Consider the following 14,032-nt stretch of genomic DNA (forward strand, 5'->3'; position numbering starts at 1 on the left):
AAGTGAATACTGGTTTCCTAGCTCTGAGCGAATTACATATGTAACTCCAGTTTATATGAACTTTTGGGATCAATAACTCGGGAGTTTACTCGATTTCGTGTCGGTTGATCAACCTTTGGTGAAGGAGCCTCCTTCTGCTGAGATGATTGCTACTCGACCAAGACTGAAGCATTTTCCTGGTGGTAATAAATGGAAAACATCTCTAGGATGTTCACAAGTAAGTATTCTTTGTGTAATTATCCTGAAATTGTGATAATTGCGTTTTGATTGTTGCATCAAAATTTTCCACAGGACGGTCGTAACGTAAGACCTCAAATCAATGTAGATCTCTCAGAAACTGAAGCAACTATTCATGGTGGAGAAGGCAGGAATAAGAATTATAAGATGTTACCTAACACCATAAAGTCCCCGGTGATCTCTTTGGTGAGTCGTCAATATTTCTTTCACCATGACTTCTTCTCATCCGTGTAATTAGGATCGCAAAACCAATGTTTGTTAATTTGTTACAGAATTTTACTCCATTAAGTATCGACGGTCTTCAGTTCTCTGCCACTGGGAAAACAGTTTCTGGTTTGAGTGAAGAAGAGGTCGTAAGTATTTCTTCGTACATCCAATTATGATGCTTTGTACACAAAAATGCTAATTGTTGAGAATATGTCTAGGAAGATGTATCCATGGAGATGGATAGTACTGGTGATGTTCGTTCCTCCTCAGAAAATGGCGATAAAGAAAATTTTCAGAGCTCAAAACCGAATGAAAGTGACGGTGCTTTTGGTGTTGATGCGGGTAATTTAGGTTCTTCGAACGCTTCAGAGACCACCCAAGTAAGTATTTCCCTTACATTTAATCTATAGGAGCATAAAATTCCTGATTTATGAATTGGTGAATGAGAATTCATGTGAATATACGAAAAGTTTTGCCGAAATACGTCACCAGAAATTTCAGATCTCAGCCCTTTAGTAAAAATGTTGTAGAATCTTCATACGATGTTGGATTTTTACGATCTGCATATGTATCCTTATGCCCAGGAAATTTCCAAGCTTTAGCGAAGAAGATTTTAGAGTTTTGATCAATTTTAGGAGGTGAAATCAGCGAAATAGTAAACTTCTAGGAGACTTCCAGAAAATTTTCAGCTGTCATGTAGTCGGATGTTTTGACCACATATTTTTGCTCGTTCATCCAATTGTTATGAAATTTTTATAGATTGTATGTAAGACCCATAAAAATAGAATGGTATATAACGAAACCCTTGATTCTTCACCATTTGCTCCCAGTTCATCGTTTCGTACAGGGAAGTGTAAAATATTCTCAGGCGAGCTTGTGGTAAAACGTATTTTTGTGACTTTCACGTTATTTGTCGACATCTAGCATGTAGAATGAAGAAATTTGATGATGTTAGACCACTTGTATGCTGTGGTTTATGATTTCTTTTGGTTTCATGCTTGGATGATCCTAGTCTCATGTAATCTTCGTATTAGGTGTCAAATACCGAAGTTGAGAATGAAGGAGCTAATAATGATAACTCAGGAAACCCTGGGGTTACTGATGGAGATACAAACATCTATGCACTTCAAGGCCATGAGAAGGTTATTACTGATGTTGAGACTTCAATAGTTATTGTTTCAGTGGTGGAAGAAGCTGAACCGCGAGTAGAGGAAACTGAAGAAACTATTTCCATGGTCATGGAAGTTGCTCCAGTAATCGAGAATCGTATAGTAGTGCATGAATACCCGAACGCAGGGATTGATTTTGATCCTCCATTTGATGCATCACTCCCATATCACAAACTGGTTGGTGGATTCAGCGTTCTCATTGGATATGCCGGCTTGTACAAGAAGATGTGGAAGAAATTTGGTCACATCATCGTTACCAGAGATCCCAAGCGTGCTTATTCTTTAAAAATGCAAGTAAGTGTTACCTTGCGTGTTGTAAGTGACATGTGCGCTAGGGCCAGAAATACTGTCACTCCATATGTACTCTTTGATTGGGAGTTCAACTTGGAGAATTCTGAGAGACTTGGCTTCAACGTGAAGTGGCTTCGTAAGAAGATAAATGTTATCAAGGATTCATGTGAGAAGAACATACCCTTTCCAAATGATGTTGTGATGGACAAGGAAGACAAGATTTCTAGGATGACTGAAGAGCTGAACATGGAGAAGGCGGCTTTACAAGTCTTGAAGGATGCAGAAGAGCAAAAGTCTTTCTTTGCTGATTTTCTTTGATTTCTTTTCATAATCTCTTGAACTTCTGAACTTCTGAGAGATGTGAGGTTTTGTTTCTGGTTTTTATTAGTTTTGGATAAGTAGATGATTGAGGATTTTGGGGGTTTAATAGAGATTTTCTTTAAGTAGACTGAATTTTGATAAATTGCCGAATTCAAATTACTGAATGCAAGTATTGCAAACATTTTGGAGGAATTGAAATACAATGAAAGAAAATTCTAATCGCCAAATATTTGGGGTGTTCGTGCCTTGAACATCCAATACCTCGAATATCCAAAACCTTAAACATCAAAGGCCTTGAGCCAATTCTCGTGTATTACGGTCACAGTCTCCTTGCTATCCATGTTGATTAATTTGTAGTATCCACCAGCAACAGACTTAGAGATCATAAAAGGTCCTTCCCAGTTGGAGTTCTTTGCAGAATGAAAGTTACGCTTAGTTGCTTTGAGAACTAAATCTCCAACCTGGAATTTGTTAGACTTGATCATCCGTGCTCTGAACATATTCTGTTGGTTTGGGATTCTTCGTGCAGTGGAATTCCATGTTGTTGAAGTCTTACCACCTTGCGGCACATGCGGACCTTCGTGCAAAGGAGAGTATTTGGGATATTGTTTGTCGAATTCAGCCATTGTTTCACCAATGACGATATTAGTGAGGTGTTCGAATCAGAGAGGTTCTGCATCCAGCCACTTGGTGAAATATTGCTGACGTGAGGTTATCCGTTCATAACATTTTGCAATAGCTAAGTTGTTGGTGGAGTGAAGCCCTCGAACCAAATAAGCATATTTGAAAACTGATGATATGGACATATGAGGAGGAATAAGACTTGCCTGAGTACAAAATCTTTTGTTGAAAGCATTTGCATTTTCTTCAGGATTTTGTGTTAGCCCTGTCATGGCTTTGACCTCCTCTAGATACTTGAATGGTGAAATATCTTCTTTTTCTTCTTCCGAATCAGAGGTTTCTTCAACAGAGAAATGTGCAATTGAAGGTGTTGGTGTTACCTTTCCAGCATGAATCCATATACGTCCAAGAATCATATCATATCCTGGATCTTCTCGGATTATGTAAAAAAAATATCTGTCCAGGATGAGTTTATTTTCATCTTGAGAGTAATGTGGCCATAAGCGTCTCTGGGTGCTCCTTCATGATCTGTGATTTTCACTGGAGCATGAATGGCTTCTTGTCGTGTGATACCACCAGCTCTGAGAGTTTTCAGATGGATAACATTGACAGTAGTGCCGACATCAATCAATGCTCGTTTGAACTCGTTTTCCTTGAGATGGACTGTGGTGAGAAGTCCCCAGTCGTACATTTATTCGTCTGTTGTTGAGGGCGGCTCAGGAAATGCTTCTTGAATCAACAAACGCTTCCCTGACACGATATGATTTAGTGCAGTGAACATGTCTCCCCTTTGAGCCTTTGATAAGTATATAAATTCGCATACATGCTCGATTATGGATTGAACTGCTTCCTTGACAGGTGGTTCAGAAAGAGTAAAGGTTCTGACTGGGAGAGGATCTCTGTGTACTCCTTCAGTCCCCAAGTTGAGTTCTCCTGATTCGATTTTTTCTTTAACTATGCGCTTCAAAGTTCTGCAATCACTTGTGGGATAGTTGACGAACCTATGAAAGCGACAGTAATGAGGATTTTCCATGGCCTCTTCAGTTTGTTCTTTCTTGACATATGGCAGTTTGATTACGCCGTCTTGAACCCAGGCATCTAGAAGTTCAATAACTTCTTCAATGGAGTAGGGGAAATCAGGTGCCTCTGGATCAGTTTCTTTGTGTTGAGCAGGAACTTGCGTATTATCCTTCCTTTGCGTCTTTAAAGGAGTTGAGGAAGTATATTTGCGCTGAGGCTCGGATTTTCGTTTGCTCCCTTCTGCGACAACATTTGTGGAAGGTTATAGGTTGTACTGTTTGTTGATTAAACGTCTGCTACCTCGAGTCTCTCGTGGTTCTTCAGCTTTTGTAGTCTTAGCTCTCTCCAACAAAGCAGGTGCAGTAGTTGTTGATCTCTTGGCCGCTTCATGAAGTTCTGAGAAAGTATGGAACCTGAGATTTTCCAACAAATCTTTGTATACTGGAATCATTCCATTGATGCAAAAGTCCACGAGTTGTTGCTCTGTGACGTTTGGACCATGGCAATCCAAGGCTTGAACTCTGAACCTTTTCACATGATCGTTAGGATGTTCGTTGCTCTTTTGAAACATCCTTCCGAGATCAGAGAGGGTGATTTGCTCTGAAATGAAGAAATACTTTCTGTAGAAAGCATTAACCATTTCTCCCCAACTTTTGATACTTCATGGTGCGATGTTGTTGTACCAGGTATATGCCCTGCCTTTCAGAGACTTTGAAAATTCCTTCAGACGGACAATATGATTATGCTCATGTTCTCCCAGTGCTTCCAGAAATCGAAAAACATGTTCTCGAGCATTGCCTGTTCCATCATAAAGTGTGAAGGTTGGAGAGGTGTAACCTTTTGGCAGAGGAATCCTTTGCGTAGCAGCAGGGTATGGAGGTTGGTGATGGTGGACAGAAGGCGTTTTGTCTTTTCCACGGTCCTCCAAAAGGCGTTCCAGGTCTTCGCGAGTGATAAAAATGGATGGCTCTTTCGCTGGTGGATTGTCTGCAGCCTTAGGAACTTCCTCATCGTCTACTACATGGATAGGAGTGACCTCGGGATCAGCGTCTGGAGACGTTTCTTTAGCTTTTCCTTTATCTTGAGTTTTCTCTGACATCTTGTCTGTAAGAGTCTTGAGATAATTGCATAGTTCCTTCTGAGTGGCAGCCATGTCAGTCTGATTCTTCGCAAGAGTTTCTTGCACCTTCATGAGATCACCTATCGTAAGTGGATTTTCTCTGATTTCTTCAGCAGATCGGCCGAAGAGTGGATTGTTGATGGGCCATGTATCGTCACTTTCAGGGGTGATCACTGGAGCGCCAGTGCTTGGAGGAGTAGTAGTGGAAGGTTACGCCGGAGGGGTGGTAGTAGCAGGTTGTGCTGGACGAGTGGTGTTAGCAGTACCACTAGAACTTGTGATGTTAGGGTCGGGTGTTAGACCCGGATTGGTAACTGAACCAGACCTAAGACCGACCATCTTTGTGAGAATTGAGATTGCAACCGATAGAATGATCTCCCACTGTGGTCGCCAATCTGTAGATGGGGAAAAACGGGTCGCTGGTTTTTACGGATTTGAGGAGACGACCGTGCGGAGGAAAATCCTTGAACCGAGCGAACTGTTAAACCTCACACAGATGCACTGCAAGAAGGGAGTGCTTTAAGTTCGAGAGATCAATCTGTAGGACTCCGGCCTAAACCAAGACAATGGTCATTCCAGAGTCAATTCGGTCACAAGAGAGGATAGATCGATCTGTATGAGGGAAGCTGAGAAATGTGTGAGATCAATGGTGATCGAAGATTGTAGGTGTGTTGTGTATTCTGCGTGAAGAAATAAGAAAGTTCTGATTGATTGAATTTGCTCTATTGAGAGTGATTGCTCAGACGTTGATATGTTAATCTCTTTGTTGTTTGTTTGACGAAAAATTGTCCTTATTTTCAATCATGATTCAGAGATTTATTTATATTGCTAGAATTGTAAACACTTTGATCCCATGAAGTGTGACAGTTGCTGGAGTCAAAGAGTAGGGAAGTGGAAATCGTGTTAAAACCAGTTGCCCATCGTGCGGAGTCTTGGTTAATTTTCTACCCACTACTTTGTTAACTCCTTAAACTGATTGCACGACTTTCTCACATTCCCATCGGTGTATGAACACATGTGTCGTAGACCGCCAGAAAAAAACCCTAGTTAATATCCCCCCATGTAACACGATTGATGTCTCGTGATGTGGAGTCTGCAAGGCAGACGTGTATTTAGTTAGTCAGTTGCTGACTTTATGGGACGGTGAGTCCTGAGTCGAACGTGATTTGCAAACGTTCTGAGACCCATGAGTTGAACGTGTCTGTTGAGACAAAAGTATAATCGTCGAATAAATGTTGATAGTTAAGGTGAGCAAATATTTTTCATGGATCGTTGAATATTGATAGTTGAACCAATACTCCTTAGTCTGAGAAAATATTGCTCATTTGAGCAAGTGTTGCTCGTTTGATGAATTACTGGTAGCATGACCAAATAAAATATTATTTTAAGATACTGGCAACTGAATCGAGTATAATTAATAAAATTCCGATCATGGGATCGTCGTAAAATTATTAGTGTTTGAATATGCTCAGAATTATGTTTTTGCAGAGCTTTGGATTCGAAACACTAATTTTGATCAATTGCTGATCAATTGATGATTTATTGAAAATCAACCATGGAGTGAAGGAGGGACCGGATGTATAGGATGATGGATCAACCATGTAGCGCCCAGATGCTCGAGTGAACAAAATACCAAAGTATCTTGAAGACCAGTTGGTGAAAAGATGATTAAATGTTGATTTAATCATTTATTCAAACAATGTTCCTCTGAACCTTAGGTGATAAAACCTAATAAATTATGAAGAGACGAGGGACTGACCAAGGGGTCATGAAACCGGCCCTGGGAGGTCATGGGATCGACTGACGATCATTTTATGAAGTTCCAAATTGTTTGGAAGAGTTTGAACCTAATATGAACAAATTAGGTCAAATGATGAAAATATGTGGGACCGGCCTCTTGCAAGACAAAGAGCCAATCTTGGTCGGTCAAGGTAGTATGCTCGCGTCACCAAAGTGTTCGTGTCTCATTCCTGGGGGTTTTGATATTTTCTGATGTGTGTTTGAGCAATCGTTTGGGAAAATACGAAGAAATCAGGGATTTTTACTGAAACTGAGGAAACTTCATGAGATGAAGAAAAAATAATAATAAAATGAAGGAATCATGAAGTGTGGGACTGGATATGGCAAAGGCATGGCCGGCCGTCCAATGAGCCCGTCCCATAGCATTTTCCTAAATTTATTATATTTTTTCATGATTTTATGGAAATATCATAAAATCAAGGAGTTTGTTGAAACTAAAGAGTTTTGTTGAAATCAAGGAGTTTCCATGAGATGAAGGAAACAAATAATATAATAATAATAATAAAATAAGGGCATGTGGGACCGGCTTGGGCATGGTCGGCCGGATGGGGCCGGGTCCCGTGAGTTTTCCCTAATTTTATGTATTATTTCATGATTTGAAGGAATTTTCATAATTTGAAGGAAACATCATAAAATCAAGTAATTTCATGGGATGAAGGAAATATAAAAATGATAATAATAAAATAAGGGGAGTGTGGGACCGGCTGGCTAGGGCCCGGTCCCACGAGTTTCTCTAATTTTATATTATTTTTCATGACTTGAAGGAAATATCATGAAATTAAGGAGTTTTCATGAGATGAGGGAAATAATAATAAAATAATGAGGAATCCTGAGGTGTGGGACCGGCCACGACTAGGGCATTGTCGGCCGACTAGTAGACACGGTCCCACGACACCTTTTCCAATTTTATATTATTTTCTTGATGCGAAGGAAACACCATGAAACTGAGGAGTTTCCTTAAAACGAAGGATATTTGTTCAAATGAAGGGATTTTCATGAGATTGAGGAAAATAATAAAAATATGATAAAACATGGAATTGGGTGTGGGACTGGCCACGGCGTGACTGGCCGGCCGGTGGGACCAGTCCCCTAGCGCCTTGACTAATATTTTATTATTTATCATTTTCTTCCTATTTTGCATAGGTTCATCGTTCCTTCGTGTTTTGGAATGCTCGTTCGTGCATTCAAATGCTCGTTAGTGCATTATTGCTAAGTACACTTGCACCATTTTGGTCGGGGCTACTCGATAGTGGATCAGATGCCCGTGTGTTGAATATTTATTACTAACCCATGGAATTCTGCTGGGAAGAACCATGGATTGAAGTACGAAACATTATGAAAAACGTAGAATATTTTCCAGGGATTCAGTTAATGAATCTAATGATTTAGGAATAATTAATTGAGGGCTCTATACTAGTACGATCGTCTAGGAGCATTAATTATTTAGGGATTGAGTGATATGAGCTTCTTGAAGCGTCATATTTCTTTTATAAAGTCAGGAAAAACATTGTTACATCCTGAAGACGTTAATGCTCTATACTAGCAGGCAAGCTGTCTAGGAGCCGTCCAATCTTTCGATTCTATATATAAGTAATTACCGAAATTGGTCAGCATTCATGAGATATGCCGTTGCCTCAGCTGAGAGACTGCATATCTACATACACTCTGAGAGACAGTATTCTCAGACAGAGATTCTTGTGGCATGAACTTTCATGCTTCGATGAGAGACATGAGCCTCAATACTCATCTGATTGCTGGATGAGGAGCATGTACAATTATGGGTTTACGATTTTATCCCTTGTCGAAAATCCACCATCTACAACAAGGGTCTACATACCATAGTAAGTACACTTCCTCAATAGGCTACAGTATAAGTAGAGGCTCGATATTTTCTTTCAATTGAATAAGACCTATCTCTGCTCTAACCATATTTTGAATTCAATACTCATGACAATAGACAAAACCTTCACAATAATGTCTCTCTCAGGATACTTATGTTCAACTTCATGTCTACAACAAATTAAAAGACCCCTTATTAGTATATCAAATATACCACAATAATGAAACCTAAAGTGAGTCTATAAAAATGAATCATTCACTGATAAAGCATAAAAATCAAACCAAAATGAAGCAGATACTTCAAAACAGAAACCTTAAAGTTACAGGCATAATATTAGTAAATCAAACATGGATCTATTATAAAACAAACAGCAAAACATAAAAATCACTTCAGTAAATCAATTTACACAATCGAAACCCTAAAAACCCTACAATTAATTACTTCATAAACAAAAACCTTAAAATCAATTTAAAAAATTGAAAACGAAGAAACATAAAACATATTGATCATATATACAAAACTAACCGTTAAATCAAAAACAAAAAAAACCCAACAATCGAACAACCTTAAAAACAGAAAACCCAAAATTCAATTTAATCAATTGAAACCCTATAAATCAATCATCTCAATCATATGGAAACCCTATAAATCAATAAAAGAGAGCAAATCAAACAAATAAACCCTAAACTCTATCAAGTTGGTCGGAAAAATATAATAACCTTTCTTTTTCTGGTTTCTTTTTCTCCTTCTTCTTTCCACATCTTTACTTACTACTTTATAGTCGAAAAACTTAATTTCCTGATTTGAGTGTGAGAACTAAAGTTTCCCTTACATGAGAGAGAAGCAGAAAATAGGGAAGAAGATATAGATTATGTCGTTGTCTTCTTCTTTTATTGCCCTTAGAGGATGAAATGACGAGGGTATCAAGTACAAAATAGAGTCTGTTAATAATGAATGATCACAAGTCAACATTAGATCTAAAAATAGATTTGAACCACCTCTAATCTCATGATCTGGTTTGAGTGACCTTATGTCAGAAGAGAAGGCTTTCAAGAATAATGAAACTAAGTGCAATCAAGATTAAACAACTGTTATTCAATCAAATAAATAATTGAAACTAAAATAAAAAAGCAATTCTAGTTACCCACCAACGGTACTAGTAGACGCTTCTTGATACCAAACGAGTCTTTAAACTAATGGACCTAAGAGATTTGGCCTAATTAGGTTACTCTCCTTTCCAATATAGTATTACAAGTAATATTATTATTCTCCTCGCCTAATTAGGCTACAACAGTGACTGCAAAACGAAGTGTCTGCCTCAGGATAAGTTTGTAAGAAGAATAAACTTCACTATCTATAGACCAAGGTGCTTTGGACACCAAGGAATTTCCATAACCGAAAATATTCTCAAGATATGAAATAAATCACTTAAATTCGGTTTTATCTAATTCCAACAAATATCCAACTGTATAACCGAAATCTTCATGGACAACTCAATATTAACTAGCACTTAACTAATATATGTTTCCGGAGATATTTTTTGCTTGCTGGTAAAACAAAACATATTAATTCGAAAATCTCAGAAAGATTTTATACTCTTTCAGTTCGGGGTCTCACCTTGAGTATCAAGGAATATCTTTGAACAATTAAGAAATAAGATTTCAGCACATGTTCAAATTATTCATTATGTCGACATCTTGAACTTTCTTATTTTGCAAACCAATTTCCAAATCACACAAACCCTAAAGTGTACGTGACTTGGAGAAATTGGTTTTTACTATTGAGACCGGTTCTACCTTGACTCCCAATATGGGTAAGGATCGGTTCTACCTTGGCTCCCTACATAAGTTAGGATCGGTTCTACCTTGATTCCCTATATAGGTCGGTCAAACCTTAAGATCTTCAATGAAAACCGGACCTTCAATCCTATTGATTTCTTTTCAACTACGAAAGAAATTCGGACGTCTACTTCCTTAAACTCGTGTAATTAAACATTGTTTTCTAGGCATGAAATCAAACCTATGTTTGCTACACAATCCAGTAACGAGTTACAAAGATTATGTTGATGTCGCAATTACGAAGTTCAAAATATAAGCATTATACATCAATATATTGTTCCTTGACACTTTGATCACAATATGATGATCAAGTCTCTTATACTATAGTTTCATATATAAAACTTCGCATGTTATGTTTTCAATCAGAAGCGACTTGAAATCTTACGATTTAGAAATGTAAACAAGTCAAGTCATGTATTACTAACCTCAAGTGGAAGGATGATGTCAACGTTGATGTCGAAGAAAAATCAAGTTGCAGAGAGTTTATGCTGCTACTGGTGAGGAAGAACACGAAGAACATTGAACTGCCAGAAACTGTCGCAGAAATAGTGGTTTAATCAACCACAGAAGAAAACTATCGTTTACTGATCAGTTGTGACAGCTCTTTAGCAGCTGAATTGTGTAGTCGTTGACTATCTTTTACAACTGGAAATCTTTTTAAGCAATTTTAATTACTTTTGAATACAATGTTTAATCAATTTTCTCTAAATTTTCGATTCATGAGTAGCTAATTTTTTTTTTTATTTTGATGTGTAGTTCTTAATAATTAATTCCTTTAGCATATTTACTCCCTTTTGTGTTAAAAAAATTACCTAATAATTTTCTCTTCTTTACAAGTTATGTTTTAGTTGTCTTGAATAGTTTTAAAGCTATTGATCCGTTATAAGCGAATGAAAATTAGATTTTTGAATAATGACGAGAGGCATAAAAACAATTTGTAGCGTTATATCCTCCAAGGCATGAGATTGGGTTCGAAATTTCCTTGATTATTTTGGAGTATTGTGTCAAAGTTATTAATATTGAGTTTACAAACATGAGAAGTAGTGGAATCCTAAACTCTTGACCTATCTCTCTTTGGCCTACAAAGTTATTAATTTTCGTGGTTGTCTTTTTCATTAAAATCACAATAAAAATTCCTCAAAATTCTTTTCAAGGCAAAATCCAACTAGAGTTAGTATTATCAATCTTAGTGGAACGAACCGTACTCGGCATGTTTACTTTGTAGACTTCGTGCAATTGCGAAAAATATCATATCAACTGCAAAATCCAACCACATCTCTAACGTACCTATAAAAATAAACTAGCTCATGGAGTTCATAACAAGAAGAAATAGAATAATTTTCATGTGTAAAACCCTAACAAACAAGCAGATCAGGTAATAAAAGACATACTACAGAGATCCCCTTTTATGTGAACAAGGGTTTCCTTTTTATATAATTTTTCTTTCTCCCACTTTCAAAACTAGGTCAAGCCTTCAAATCTTCCTTATAGCCTAAAGTCAAGGTCCATCTACTAGTCCATCAAGGCCCATCAGTCAAAAATATTCTTCTGAAAATTCTGTTTAAATTGGTCGTCGGGGTGCTAATTTCATCGTCGAAACTTGACCAAAATATATCTTATGTCACTGAAATATGATGTTGCCAGCCACCGGAGTAAACTAAAGGTCTTATGTCAAAGTTAATTTTCAGGGGGTTAAGGTCGAAGAAAATGAGTCTGCACCAGCGGACTCGGCTGACTGGGTGTGAGTCATCGGATTTGATTGGATCACTGAGTTAACTCACTCGACGATCATCTGTCAGTCATCGAAGTCCACCGTCAGCCATTGTTCTAACTAAGATTGATAAGGATCTAGGAACATCCATTGTTCGAATTAAATTTCGAGAGTTTAACCAAGAGAAGCTTGAACTCGAAATTTCTTATTTGCTATATTAAATCTACTAAAATCATACGACAATATCTCACACGATAGAAAGGTAGATACAATGAGTAAATATGATATGTCGGTCTTTATATACCTTTTGTTGATGAAGTTCTCCAAATGTCGTCGTTTTTTCTTCAACCTTCAAGGGTTATTCAACGATACCTGATACTCAACTACCATGCTTTAATCTTAGTTTGAGACCTGACTTTAGTAGACTAGAAACCAAAATATAGTTTTGCACGTCTAACATTGACAAGAAGCTTGGAAGAAAAAACTTTTGAGTTCGACCGAGCGATGCTCTAATATATATATATATATATATATATCCATGTCAACTAGTTCATGAAAATTTGAGTTATTATAACACTTGCGGAACAACAATTGAAATCAACAACCACCGATCCAAGTAATTGTTCTTTCGTTGTTAAGACACTCAATTTGATCAATGTTAGAATATCAGTCTATTTCAAGACTCAAAAACTCCATCGTTTTCAGCGAAACTAACTTTTTTTTACAACTCTAATGGATTATAAAATGAGATTTCCTCTCATTAACTACTCCAACAAACTTGGGAAATTTAATACCAAGTGCTACCCTCGCAATATATCTGAAAGTTTTGATACTTTTATGACTAAATGCGTTACTTAAGAAAACTTAGATAAGATTGAGTAATAACATAAAAGGATAGGCAAATGAGCGCAGGAATACAAAAGTTAGTGGTCTTGGTTAAGTATATGTTTTAACCTATATTATTGACCAAAAAGGAGGAATCCCCACTAACAAAGTTTTCTCTAACGTTAATCAAATCAAATGAAACCATTTGCTTTCTCACATCCAAAACAAAACTGGTTTCATAAAAGAAAGGCAACAATAAGTGATGAAAAAAATGATGAGGCTGCCAAGTACACCACAATCTTTTCGATTTCAACCTATGCAAGACACACCTTGTGTAGTCTAATACAGACATAAAAAAGATTACAAAAACAAGATATATACTTGGTAATTGGTATATACGTTAAGTTTAAAATCCGAACCAAACTATAGGATCAAACCAAGTGTTGAATTAACATACAAGTGGATTTACTCTTTATTATAAAGACAAAGCAATATAATGCGAAAGTAAAGTAAATCACACAACAGAAAAGATTTTGTTAACGAGAAAACCGCAAATACATAAAAACTCTGGGAACTAGTCCAGTTTTGAATACTCTCAGAATTACGACGCTATACAAAGACTAATACAACTTCGTCTAGTTGTCACCAAGTAAATTAATTCCAAGTTGCTTAGTTTCTTAAGTATCCCTGCGCCTACAACCAATCTGGTCTACGCACGCGAATCCTAAGATAGAATCCACTATCTTAAATTAATCGCTTCACCTGATGTGAAGACTTCAAGCACTCAAGTCCTTTGGATGGTATTCCGAAACAGTAAAAAACTAATATGTTCTAGTAAACACTCTATCAATCTCAGGAAATAAATCAGAGATGTAGTTTAGTTACAGAGGATCTTCCATTTAATCAATATAAACTCCTTTGTATCGGTTAGATCAAGTAAATCAAGATTACTAATAAATCTTAATTCCCAAACTTATGAGGGTAGATCCCAAAGAGAAAAACTTAGATAAATCGCCGATTTATATAACAAGC

The sequence above is a fragment of the Papaver somniferum genome, chromosome 9 (assembly GCF_003573695.1).
Source record: "Papaver somniferum cultivar HN1 chromosome 9, ASM357369v1, whole genome shotgun sequence".
Taxonomy (NCBI): domain Eukaryota; kingdom Viridiplantae; phylum Streptophyta; class Magnoliopsida; order Ranunculales; family Papaveraceae; genus Papaver; species Papaver somniferum.